This window comes from Trichechus manatus, unplaced genomic scaffold, assembly GCF_000243295.1.
Source record: "Trichechus manatus latirostris isolate Lorelei unplaced genomic scaffold, TriManLat1.0 scaffold00014, whole genome shotgun sequence".
Taxonomy (NCBI): domain Eukaryota; kingdom Metazoa; phylum Chordata; class Mammalia; order Sirenia; family Trichechidae; genus Trichechus; species Trichechus manatus.
The window spans coordinates 13,204,844-13,216,783 of NW_004443950.1; positions in this window are offsets into that span (position 1 = coordinate 13,204,844).

The following is an 11,940-nucleotide window of genomic DNA, read 5'->3' on the forward strand; positions in this document are numbered from 1 at the left end:
GAGAATAAATGATTTCCAGTAAGTCAGACGGCACCTCCCAAACCCCACACCCATCCCCCTGGGGATGGGTAGAACCCCGAGATGGTAGATACTGACAGTAGCTGACATTAAATGCGCACTTGCAATGCGTCAGCCCCTGTTCTAAGTGTTTTACAAGTATTAGCACATTCAATCTGAACGTGAACTCTGTGAGGTAGGTACCATTATTACCCTAATTATACAGATGAGGAAACTGAGGCCCAGAGAACTTAGGTAATTTGGCTAAGATCACACAGCTGATAAGTGGTGCAGCCTAGCTCCAGGGTCTTTGTGCCTCTCTACCTTGTCTCTCAGACAACTGTGCAAAAATAGCATCTAGTTATGGGGGAGGTCCCTGGGGGGCACAAAGGGTTTGCAATCCGAAAGCTTGGCTGTTTGAGTCCACCCAACAGTGTTGTGGAAGAAAGTCCTGGCAATCTACTTCCATAAGATTGTTGCTGTTGTCATGTGCTGTCAAGTATTTTTTATTCATAGCGACCCCATGTGACAGAGTAGAACTGCCCCATAGAGTGTTCTTGCCTGCAATCTTTGTGGACACCGACGGCCAGGTCTTTCTCCCACAGAGTGGCTGGGTGGGTTCAAACTGCCAAACTTGCAGATAGCAGCCGGGCACTTAACCATTTGCACCACCAGGGTTCCATCAGCTAACAGCCGTTGAAAATCCTATGGAGTACAGTTGTACCGATATATATGGAGTGACTAGGAATGGGAATTTACTTGGCTGCAACAGGCTTGGTTGTTTCGTTTTTTAGGTATCGGGGAAGGGTGTCCGGGGAAACACTGGCCTCCCTGACTCCGAATAGCATCAGATGAAGAGCTGAATGCTCCCTGAATCAGCCTGGACCAGGGGCTGAGAGGGAGCCTCGGCTGGGAATCCAAGCCAGAGAACGAGACATTGCCAGAAAGACAGGCCATCTTTGAGGCTCCCCGAGGGGATGGGGCCTGGAGATGGCTGCCTGGGGGGTTGGATGGGTTCTCATGGATGGAAACCCCCAGGATTTGCCCAATAACAGATGATCGGGAAGGTGGGCACCTTGTTCTGCACAGGACCATGTCACTGTCATAGACTATTAGGGGCCAAGTTTATCAGGCAGCCAGGCTGGGGGCCAGGCAGGCTGGGGGGAGGATGAGAGGAGGGATATTACAGCAGAAAGAGAAGCAAAGGAGAGGAGGGAAGAGGGGTGGGGGAGGGCATGAGATTGAGCGAGAAGGGGCAGAGAGAAGAGGGACATATTGAAGCAATTGGATAAAAAAAAAATAGTAAAAGGAGAGAGAATAATTTTGAGAGAGCACTTTTTAATCTCCCCTTTCCCCAAACCCCTTGCCCCATCCCTATTTTTCTGCTTCTCAAAGTTGATTATTGAGTTATAAGTAACAAATAGAATGAGGCTGGCTTCTTGAAAGACGATTTAGGGAATAATAAAATAATTCCCTGCAAGAGCACTGGCCAAATAAAATGATTCTGCTCCCTTTTGTTTCCAAGATGGGGCCAGGGTGGGGGGAGGAGGGTACCAGTCACAGGCCTGCTGTGGAATTGCCTCTCAGTCTCTCTCTCCCTCTCTCTTTTTCATGGCTGGTGAAGATTCATTTCATCGTCCTGTCTGACCGGCCTGGCCAGGTAAGTGCTCAAGACAGTGAAAAATGATGTGTGGCTCAAGGGAAGGCACCAGAGAAATAAAATCAGGCCTCCATCCTCCATCCCAAGTAGCAGCCAACTCCAGGGTCCTGGGATGACAGAGGGACCAGGAGTCACCCTGAGCCTCCAGCAAAATCTGCAGCCCTTTGCCCATGGTTTCAGGGCAAGAGACTCTGCTACCCTCCTGAACCTCAGGGAGATGGAGGTTCACCCCTAATCATTCCCACAGCTGAACAGAGCTAGGGGAGCAGGGGACAGGGCTCTGATGCTCCTGGAGTTTCATTTGACTCCGGTGAAAAGAAAACCTCGTCCCCAGGGAGAGCAACTGTGATGATGTGCTTTCCTCAATGATTCTAAATCCTAAATTCAGAGCTCCCGGCTAAAGATGAGCAGTCCCTGTGAAAACTTTTTGCAAATCATAACTGGTGCATTTTCTGTTTCTTACAGTTTATGGTCATCGTGCTTCATAATGTGTCACCGTTTCCTACTTGGGTGTGACTCTTTCCTTCCTCCCTCCCTCCGTCCCTTCCTTCCTTCCTTCTTCCATTTCTTCCTTCTCCCTTTCCTTCCTCTCTCCCTCTGATCTTTCTTTCTTTTCTTCCTTCCTTCCTTCCTCCCCCCAACTTTCCTCCCTTCCTTCCTCTCTCCCTCCCTTCCTCCTTTCCTTCTTCCCTTCCCTCCCTCCCTTTCTCTCTTCCTTCCTTCAACAAATATTTACTAAGCATCTACTCTGTGCCAACTCCTGTTCTAAATCATGGGAATACAGAAGTGAACAAGACAGGCATACCCTCATGTAACTTACATTCTATAAAGAAATTGCGGACAATAAATAAGCAAACCAACCCACAAACAACAAAATTCTAAATAGTGTTAAGCACTAAGGGGAAAAAAAATTACAAGGAGCATGGAGTCAGGTAGGGTTGGATGAGTGAGTAGGGGTAATACTAGATCAGAGAGAGAGGCAGGAAGGGGTGTCTCAGGGGGTCTGGGGCTGCATCTCAGGAGCAAGCTAAGGAGGGGTAGAAGGTGGAGTCAAGGCAAGAGGCTGTGGGTCAGACCATGCAGGTGGGTTTTACCTCTGGTGAGATGGACTATGGCAGGGGAGCATCCTTCTGGCTGCTGAGTGGGAAATGGGTTATCAAGGGGCCAAGACGGGCCAGCAGGCCAGGCGGGAGATGACCCAGGGTTCAGGCAGAGGAGACAGTGAAAACAGTGGTTATTAGTTGCCGTTGAGTCCGTTCTGACTCATGGCGATGCCATGTGTGCAGAGTAGAACTGCTCCATAGGGTTTTCAAGGCTGTGACCTTATGGAAGCAGATCACCAGGCCTGTCTTCCGAGGTGCCTCTGGGTGAGTTTGAATTGCCAACCTTTGGACTAATGGTCGAGTGTTCAACCCTTTGCGCCACCCAGGGACAGCGAAAATGGTGGGCTCCTGGGTGTATTTTGAAAGTAGAGCTGGCGGGATTTGTTTAGGGATTGGATGTGGAGTCTCAGGAAGAGGGAACATACTTGACTGACAACAGGTGAGCACTGACTGCTGGCCGTGGGGGCCAGCCCCCTTCCGTCAGCTGTGGAAGGGAAGGCGAACACCTTGACCTTCTTCCTGGGGCTCCCTGGCAGCCAGGGAGGAGAAGGTGCTCTTCTGGAGCTTTTATTGTTGCCAACCCTGTCGGCTGCCTCTCTGCAAAGTGTTATTACCCCCATTTCGCACAGGGAAAAAAAAGAAATATGCCTTGATTTCCATTGATCCATTCTGAATCAATGCTTTTAAAAAATCTCACACGCATTTGGCTTAAGAGCCAAAGCAGGCATTTTGTGTTTTGACATGCTGTCATCGATCAAGGTGCGCGTGTGTGCCCCACCTGCCGAAACCCCCGCCCACCCTGGTCGCACTGCGTCCTTAATGGTCTTGCCCCCCTCCCGCACCTTCCAGGCCTCCCCTGGCCCGCAGCACGGGGCCCTTTCTCAGGATTTTTGAAAGGATCCATAAGGTGCCGAGGCCCCCCGCAGCTGCCTGCCACTCACACTCCGCCTGGCCATAAATTATGTATCCGCCTCTCTCTCTCTGGCTCTAATTTCTATTGCGTTCGTCGATGGCTCTTCGATGGTTGACTTTTCTCAGCCTCAGAGGCAGGTGTGCAGTTGAACTTCGTGAGGACACAGATCAGGGCAGCGGGCTTAGGAAGAGGGAGCAGCAGCTGCTGGCCATGAATGGCGGAGGGGATCTAGGCCTGCCAGCATTTGCTTGGGTCTGGGGCTCAGGAAGAAGTTCCTGGGTGATACAACCGTTAATGAAAGGATGGCGGTTTGAATCTACCCAGAGGCACCTCGGAAGAAAGGCCTGGCGATCTACTTCTGAAAAATCAGCCATTGAAAACTCTGTGGAGCACAGCTCTACTCTGACAGACATGAGGTCACCATGAGTCAGGGTCTACTCAGGGCTATTGGTGATGGTGGTGAGGAGGGGCTCAGGAGGCCTGAGCTGCTTCTGTGACCGTGGGTGCTTCTCAGTGGGATGGCGGTGGATCAGAACCTACCCTCCCAGCCTAGGATAAAGAAGCAGATTTCTGGGGCAGAAGAAAGAGACTGAAGTTGGCATGAAAAGTCACCTCCTGCTGGGTGTCCGACCTTGGCCTTTCAGCCAACAGGGAAGCTTGCTAAGATGGGGAAGAGCAGAGGGTAGTGAAGACAGTGGACACAGCATCGGCTTGCTGGGGGTGGGCTTTCTTCTCTCAGGGACCTCAACACCACCCACCCAGAATGCAGATGTTATAAATGAAGTGGCTGGAAGGCAGGAGCCGAGACTGTCCCTTGTTTACTGTGTGACTAGAAATGAGCCTGTTCTCGTCTCTCAAATGTGTAAGGAAGGGATCAAAGTAGCTGATATTGACAATAGCTACCAGCTCTAAGCACTTGCTCTGTATTTTCTCATTTCATCTTCACAGCAACTTTTATCAGGTGGAGACCATCAAGATCCCTATTGACAGATGAACAAGCTGAGACCAGAGAGGTTAAATCACTTGCCCATGGTCACAGAGCTAAAGTGGGGAAGATTGGAATGCAGGCCTGTCCTGCTGCCTCTTGTGGTCCCCAAGGCCCCTTCCTGTCCTCTCCCTCTTTGATTCTCTTACAATCTGTCCCCTTGGCCCTTGCACTCTTGCTTCCTTGATATGCCTCTTACCTCCCTTGTCCCCACCCCCAACCCCCTTCAAACCCCAGCTACACCCTAACCAGGCCTCTCCTCCCTGCACTTTCCCCCAACTCTCAGTCTACATAGCCACCGTGCCATCCTCTCTGCTGCTATGACAGTGGTGGCCAATGGGTTGGTATGTTTTCCCACCTCAGTCACCTTCTGCAATGAAATGTAGAAAAGGATTGGAGCCAGAAGTCCAAAGTTATAACCTCTGCCTTGCAATATGACCCGGAGGAAATCCTTTCCACCGTTTGGACCTTGCTTTACTCATCTGTAAAATGAGTAGAAGGTCATACATGCTCTATGGACCTCATAATGGAGGTAGGGAAGGAGACGGGAGAAATGGGGTAATTTTTCAAGATGAAAGCAGATAGTGAATGAAGAATTACTTTTAAACTCCAAAGCACCATAAGGAGCCCTGGTGGCACAGTGGGTAAAGCAATCGACTGCTATCCAAAAAGGTCAGTGGTTCAAAACCAGAAGAGGTTCTGTGGGAGAAAGATGGGGCATTCTGCTTCTGTAAAGATTTACAGCTTTGGAAACCCTATGTGGCTGCTATGGGTAAGAAGTGACTTGACGGCAGTGGGTTTTTTTTTTAAGCATCAGATAGGTGAAACAGATTGTTAAATATCTGTGCAAACACAGAGTCTTTTACTGTCACCCAGGAAGTGAGACTCTAATAGTGGCAGGCAGATGCTCTGCGTGACTTTGGAGAATAAGTTGTCAGTCTAGCTCTGCAGCTTCAGTGACCTCTATCTAGTGGTCCTGGGGTTCGCTTGAGATCTGGGGTGGCTCTTTGGAATATCAACAACTAATAGAAGTTGAGGGACATTGACAAGGTTTGCTATTTTTCTTCCCAAATGACCTTCTGCCCCCATTCCACTCATATGAGTGGACCTTGCTTAGACCAAGACTTAGCGCTTAGACAGAGCTCCAACACAACTGGGGCTCAGAACTGGAAACGTATGTTCACATCTCCCCGAAACGTGGGTACGCAAGTGCTGAGCAAGGAGCCAAGCAGAGGGGCTGACTCATTCCATACTGAGGCATATGTTCATTTATCTCATAAACGAGGTAACGTATATGAGGTATTTTGTACAGTGCCTGGCACACAGTAGTGCAATATAGGTGCACGTCTTCATCACTCATTCATTCACTCGCTCACTTGCCCACTCGTGGGGCTGGGCTTCGCAACTCCAGCAGCACCATTCACTTACATGCAGAGGCCCTGTTCATCCCCTCTGTACAGCCAGACACTGGGCCAGGTCCCTGGGCTTCACAGATGAGTAAAACAGGGTCCCAGCCCCAAGGATCTCACAGTCTGGAGGGGAGATTAAGATGTCTGTATTGTTGTTGTGTGCCATCTTGAGTCCATCCAACTCATAGCGACCCTATGTGACAGAGTAGAATTATCCCCTAAAGGTTTCCTAGGCTGTAATCTTTACGGGAGCAAATCAACAGGTCTTTTCTCCCAAAGAGTTGTTGGGTGGGTTTGAACTTTCGACCTTTTGGGTTAGCAGCTGAGCTGCTTAACCACTGCACCTCCAGTGCTCCTTAAGATGCCTATACCAAAAAAAACCAAACTCATTGCAGTCAAGTTGATTACGACTCATAGTGACCCAATAGGGCAGAATAGAACTGCCCCCATAGGGTTTCCAAGGAGTGGCCGGTGGATTCAAACTGCCGACCTTCTGGTCAGCAGCTAAGTTCTTCACCACTGCAGCACCAGGGCTCCTAAGATGCCCATAAACATCAATCATCCCAACATAAGATCGTCGTTGTTAGCTGCCACCGAGTAAGGTAGGAAGTAAGAAATACCCCTCACCCTAAAAAAAAGGAGGAGAAGGAGGAGACAAAGGGGAGGAGGCTGTGAGAAGCCCAATCTCATTTCATTTCAGGGCTCAGGTAGGCAAAGTCAACCAGTGAAGCTTGGGAGGCGCAAATAGTTGGAATCGCCTGCCCCACCTGCAGGGGGCAGCAGTTACCCATCTCCAGACATACTTTTCATCCAGAAATGCCAGGCCAAGATTGCTAGGTCTTCTAACTTTTTTTTTTTTTTTCGGTTGTATTTTCTGTGAAAGAGGTCTTACGACTTTTTAAGAAAAGCTGGAAATCCAAAAATTTGGGGGTAATTTTTCTGAGTTTTAAAAATATAATGCAGATCAAACAAAAAAGACCACCACTTTGAAACCCTGGTTTGAGCTTTATAAGAGGAAATAAATCCTTTCCCAGGGAAGCCTTCTTGGTGGCACTGAGCCTGACCTGGAAGGCTTGGTAAGACTGGACATGCAGAGATAGAAAGAAAGACGTTCTAGATGGAAGGAACAGTGTGAGCAAAACCAGACCCATCACCGTGGGGTTGATTCCGACTTGCAGTGACCCCATGTGTTACAGAGTAGAACTACTCCAGAGTTTTCTTGGCTGTAATCTTTGCAGAAGCAGATCACCAAAACTTTCTTCCTCAGTGCCGCGGAGTGAGTTTGAACCTCCATCCTTTAGATCAGTAGTCGTGTGCAAACCATTTACACCACCCCAGGACCAAGATCAAAGGCACTGGAAGGGGAAAATTTCCAAGGCTTGTGGTTGTTGGGTGCTGTCAAGTCGATTGTGACTCGTAGAGACCCCATGTGACAGAGTAGAACTGCCCCATAAGGTTTTCTAGGCTGTAATCTCTATGGGAGCAGATCGCCAGGCCTTTCTCTTGCAGAGCCACTGGGTGAGTTCAAGCTGCCAGCCTTTCGATTGGCAGCCAAGTGCTCATCCATTGCACCACCAGGGCTCGGAATAGAAGAATTGATTTAGAACTTACAGAGAACCCAGTTCATCTCTCTTTTCACAGATTAGGAAAATCTGAGGACGGATACTAGTTCTTTTGGCCCCTAGAGAATAAGGGATATGACGTGAGGAAGAGTTTGGAAGTATAAGTTAGATACAAATTCTAGAAGGCCTTGAATGCCAGGCTAAAGGATTTAGACTTGAATAAGTGTGTATGCTGAAGAGCTAACATTTCTGAGGGCTTACTATGTGCAGGCCCCACACACAATCTCATTTAATCTTCATGGTACAATTGCCATCATCTCCATTTTACAGATGAGGAAACTGAGGCTTAGGGAGTTTAAGCAAATTGCCCAAGTTCACATAGCTAGCAAATGGCAGAGCAGGCACTCAGACCGAGGTCTTTGTGATCCCAAAGGTTAGGCTCGTGACCACTATGTCATATTGCAAGAGAAAAAATGGAGCAATAGGTTTTAAAAAGGCATTCCATTGTCTCTGCATATTTTTAAATTCTCTAATTCACATACTTCCTGAGTCCTGTTATGTTTTATTGACTTGACGATTAGGTTTCCACATTTCTTGAGAAGTCTCTCCCCTCCCCCTTTTCAAACACAGCTGTCTCTGAGGGTGGGGAGGAGGAGTGTTTTAAACAGGAGTTGTTTAACTAATTGCCAATTATCTCTGAATAGGGTATGGTTTCCAACAGCTGTAAGGGATTTTAGGCCCCCATCCATTGCCTACTGTTGCTAGTACTTGGAGTGTGTTGAGATATTCTTGGCCTCTTGCTTCAAAGAGACAAATCAGTGCCTCACCCACCCCACTCCCACCCCGCCCCCGCCCATTCACGCACACTGTCTCAGCCCTACATTTATACTGGTTGTCTGGCTTAGGAGGGTGCTGGCTGTTTCCGACTGGAAGGAGATGGGTAGCCTGTCTCCCTCTCTGAGAGAGTGGCCAGGGCACTTGTGGGGACAGAATTCTCCCCCAGAACTTTATGCCCGTGCTGGCATTTTCCAGAGTGTTTTAACATCTCCCTGTGTGTGTGGGAGGGGGGAGGGGGGCCTCGCTCAGATATGAGACTAGACTTTTCCTCCACCATCCCGAATCCAGCAGAATGCTCAAAAGCAAATCTTCTAATATGAGATGCCAGAAGACCCCAAGGTGGATGGCGATGTTAATTGACCCTTCTGGCTCTGTCTGCTGGATTCCTAGGAACAGGCCGAGGGGCAAACCTTTGTAAATGTTAATCTCCTTATACTTAAGATATCACACGGTCTTTGATGTTCCCAAACATGTTGACTCCTATCTTGGTTGAGGGTGTGTGGCCCAGACAGGCCAAATGCTTGTTTTGTCTGTTGTCTTCCTCCAGGAGCCCTCAGTGATAATATGTTCACCTCCAGCTGAAACATGAACAAGCCCCTCTTTAAAGCCAATTTTGGGGGAGAGGAGTAAAGCAAAGATGCAGTGACCCAACCCTCAGGGCCACTATGCCCCTATCCCCAGAAATCAAACCTAAGTCAGTTTCTCATGCAAGACCTGTTGGATTCAAATGGACAGCCCTGTCCCTTACAAACGCTTCCGTTGATACGTTGTTGTCGTTAGCTGCCATTGAGTTGGCTCTGAATCATGCTGACCCCACATACAACAGAATGAGACACTGTCCAGCCCTGCATCGTCTTCACAATTGTTGGTATGCTCAAGTCCATTTTTGCGGCCACTGTGTATTTGGAATGCCTTCCAATGTGGGAGCTTATGTTCCAACACTATATCAGATAATATTCTGTTGTGATCCATAGGGTTTTCATTGGCTGATTTTCAGAAGTAGATGACCACGTCTTTCTTCCTAGTCTGTCTTAGTCTGGAAGTGCTGCTGAAACCTGCCCAACATGGGTGACCCTGCCGGTATTTGAAATACTGGTGGCAGAGCAATACTCAAGCCATCACAGTACAACAAACTGACAGCTGGGTAGTGGCCTGCCAATACAGAAGGAGGAAGAACCAAAACACAGGAAAGTCGTTCTTTTTTTTAAACTTGTTCATACTTGCATTGGTTAAGGTAATGCTAGCCACTGTATTAAATCAAAAGTATCTAATGACTCTAAATACAATGGTAATTTATTTATCCCTAAAGTCAAGCAAAGATGTCACCTTGAAGACTAAGTGCGCCTGAGCCAAGCCGTGGTGTTTTCAATCACCTCATCTGCACAAGAAAGCTGGACAATGAATAAAGAAGACTGAAGAAGAATTGATGCCTTTTAAATATACCATGGACTGCCAAAAGAACAAAAAAATCTGTCTTGGAAGAAGTACAGCCAGAATGCTCCTTAGAAACAAGGATGGTGAGACTATGTCTCGTATACTTTGAGCATGTTATCAGAGAAGGACATCATGCTTGGTAAAGTTGAGAGTCAGTGAAAAAAAGGAAGACCCTCAGTGAGATGGACTGACACAGTGGCTGCAACAATGGGCTCAAGCGTAACAGTGATCGTGAGGATGGCACAGGACTGGGCAGTGTTTCATTCTGTTGTACCTAGGGTCGCTCAGAGTCGGAACCGACTTGACAGTACCTAACAACAACAACAATGTCAAGTCCAAAGTGATTCCTGATTGGAGGTAGCTTTCTTCCTGATGATGATTCAGGAACCCAGCTTCATCCCACCTTGTGGTTCTGCCATCTTCAACACACGGTTTCAAGGCTTGCTATGTTCATCTGCAACCAGCTGTGGAAGGGGAAAGAGAAGGTGGAGAAGGCACACCCGTTTCTTAAATGCTGTTGTCTGGAAATAACACCTATCACTTCCTCGTGAGAGGAGCCCTGGTGGTGCAGTGGTTAAAGCACTCGGCTGCTAACTGAAAGGTCAGCGATTCAAACCCACCAGCCACTCCACGGGAGAAAGATGTGGCAGTCTGCTTCCATAAAGATTTACAGGCTTGGAAACCCTATGGGGCAGTTCTACTTTGCCTTGTAGGGTTGCTATGAGTTGGAATCGACTGGATGGCAATGGATTTTTTCAGTGAGTACCTCCTCTCACATTTCATTGGCAAGAGCTAGTCACATGACTTCATCAAGCATGCAGGCCGGGAAACGTAGTCCTTGGCTTTTAACTGCTCCCCACAGACAACCTATACTATGGAAGAAGAAGCATGAATCTTTGGGGGACACTTAGTTTCTCTGCCACATATTTGAGCTATGAAAAGACGGCTGTGACAGAAGAGGAAGAGAAAACAGTTGACTTGGAGTCACAAGGTAGAGATTTGAGTTTCAGAATCTGGCTATGTCCATTTGGGCAGTCATTCTGCCTTTAAGGAGTCTCAGTTCCCTCATTTGTAACATTGAGGTAATGTCCATTGTAGAATGAGAAGAGATAATAAGAGTGACCGTATGTAATATACTATCAAACATTCTACCTATGGTTGCCAACCAAGTTTGGACCTTACAATGTTTTAGGGAAACTGTGATATAGTTGATGATTTATCTGAATCTCTAGTTTTCTTGAAAAAAAAAAAAAATCAGAAGAACCGCAACATTGGGCCTACATTCTTCCATGGTGACAGTCAGCCAGAAGAGATATCACTGTGATGTTCCCTACAATCCCCACCACTCACATATGACCTGCTTTACCAATCTACCTGATCTGTCTGGCCCCTGTAGGCAGGTGAGTTTGAGGTCCCTGAACTATTACAAGTGTCAGATCCATTACTGATCATCATCAGTCTCAAACATCAGGAAAGCTTCACTTCTACTTTTCTGCTTTCAAAAGAACTCAGTCATTGTCAAACCTCCATCACAGCTGTGGAATCTTGTGCAGTAGCTTAATTGGCTGATCAGCTCTAGAAATTGCTTAGAAAAAACTAAAGCAGATGTATACAGTAATTTTTTTTTTTTTTTAATTTGTAGAGCATTACATTAGGAATAACATAGTACCAACTTTAGGATCTTGTTGATTTTTCATAAGATAATGAATGGGAATTCCTGGGGGAGATTTGGTTCCAGAACTCAGAGCCTCGTGAGTCCAGTAATATGACTAGGAAGTTGGCCTGCTGTGGCCAGTGCTGGGGAGAATGACAGACAGCTGTAATTGATTGGCATAGGTGGCGATGCCAGGGGCATGACTTTGTGGGGGCAGGCTGCTTGTCTCCTGCCAATGTCCACTTGAGTATCACTGGGAAGGCAGGAGATGAACCCTCACAGAAGCCTTTTAACAGGTCTGTTGACAGAAGATAAATTAAGTAATAGAGCTGTAAGACTGCTGGGCAGAAATAGACAGCAATGAGGGTGGAAGAGAGAGAATGTGG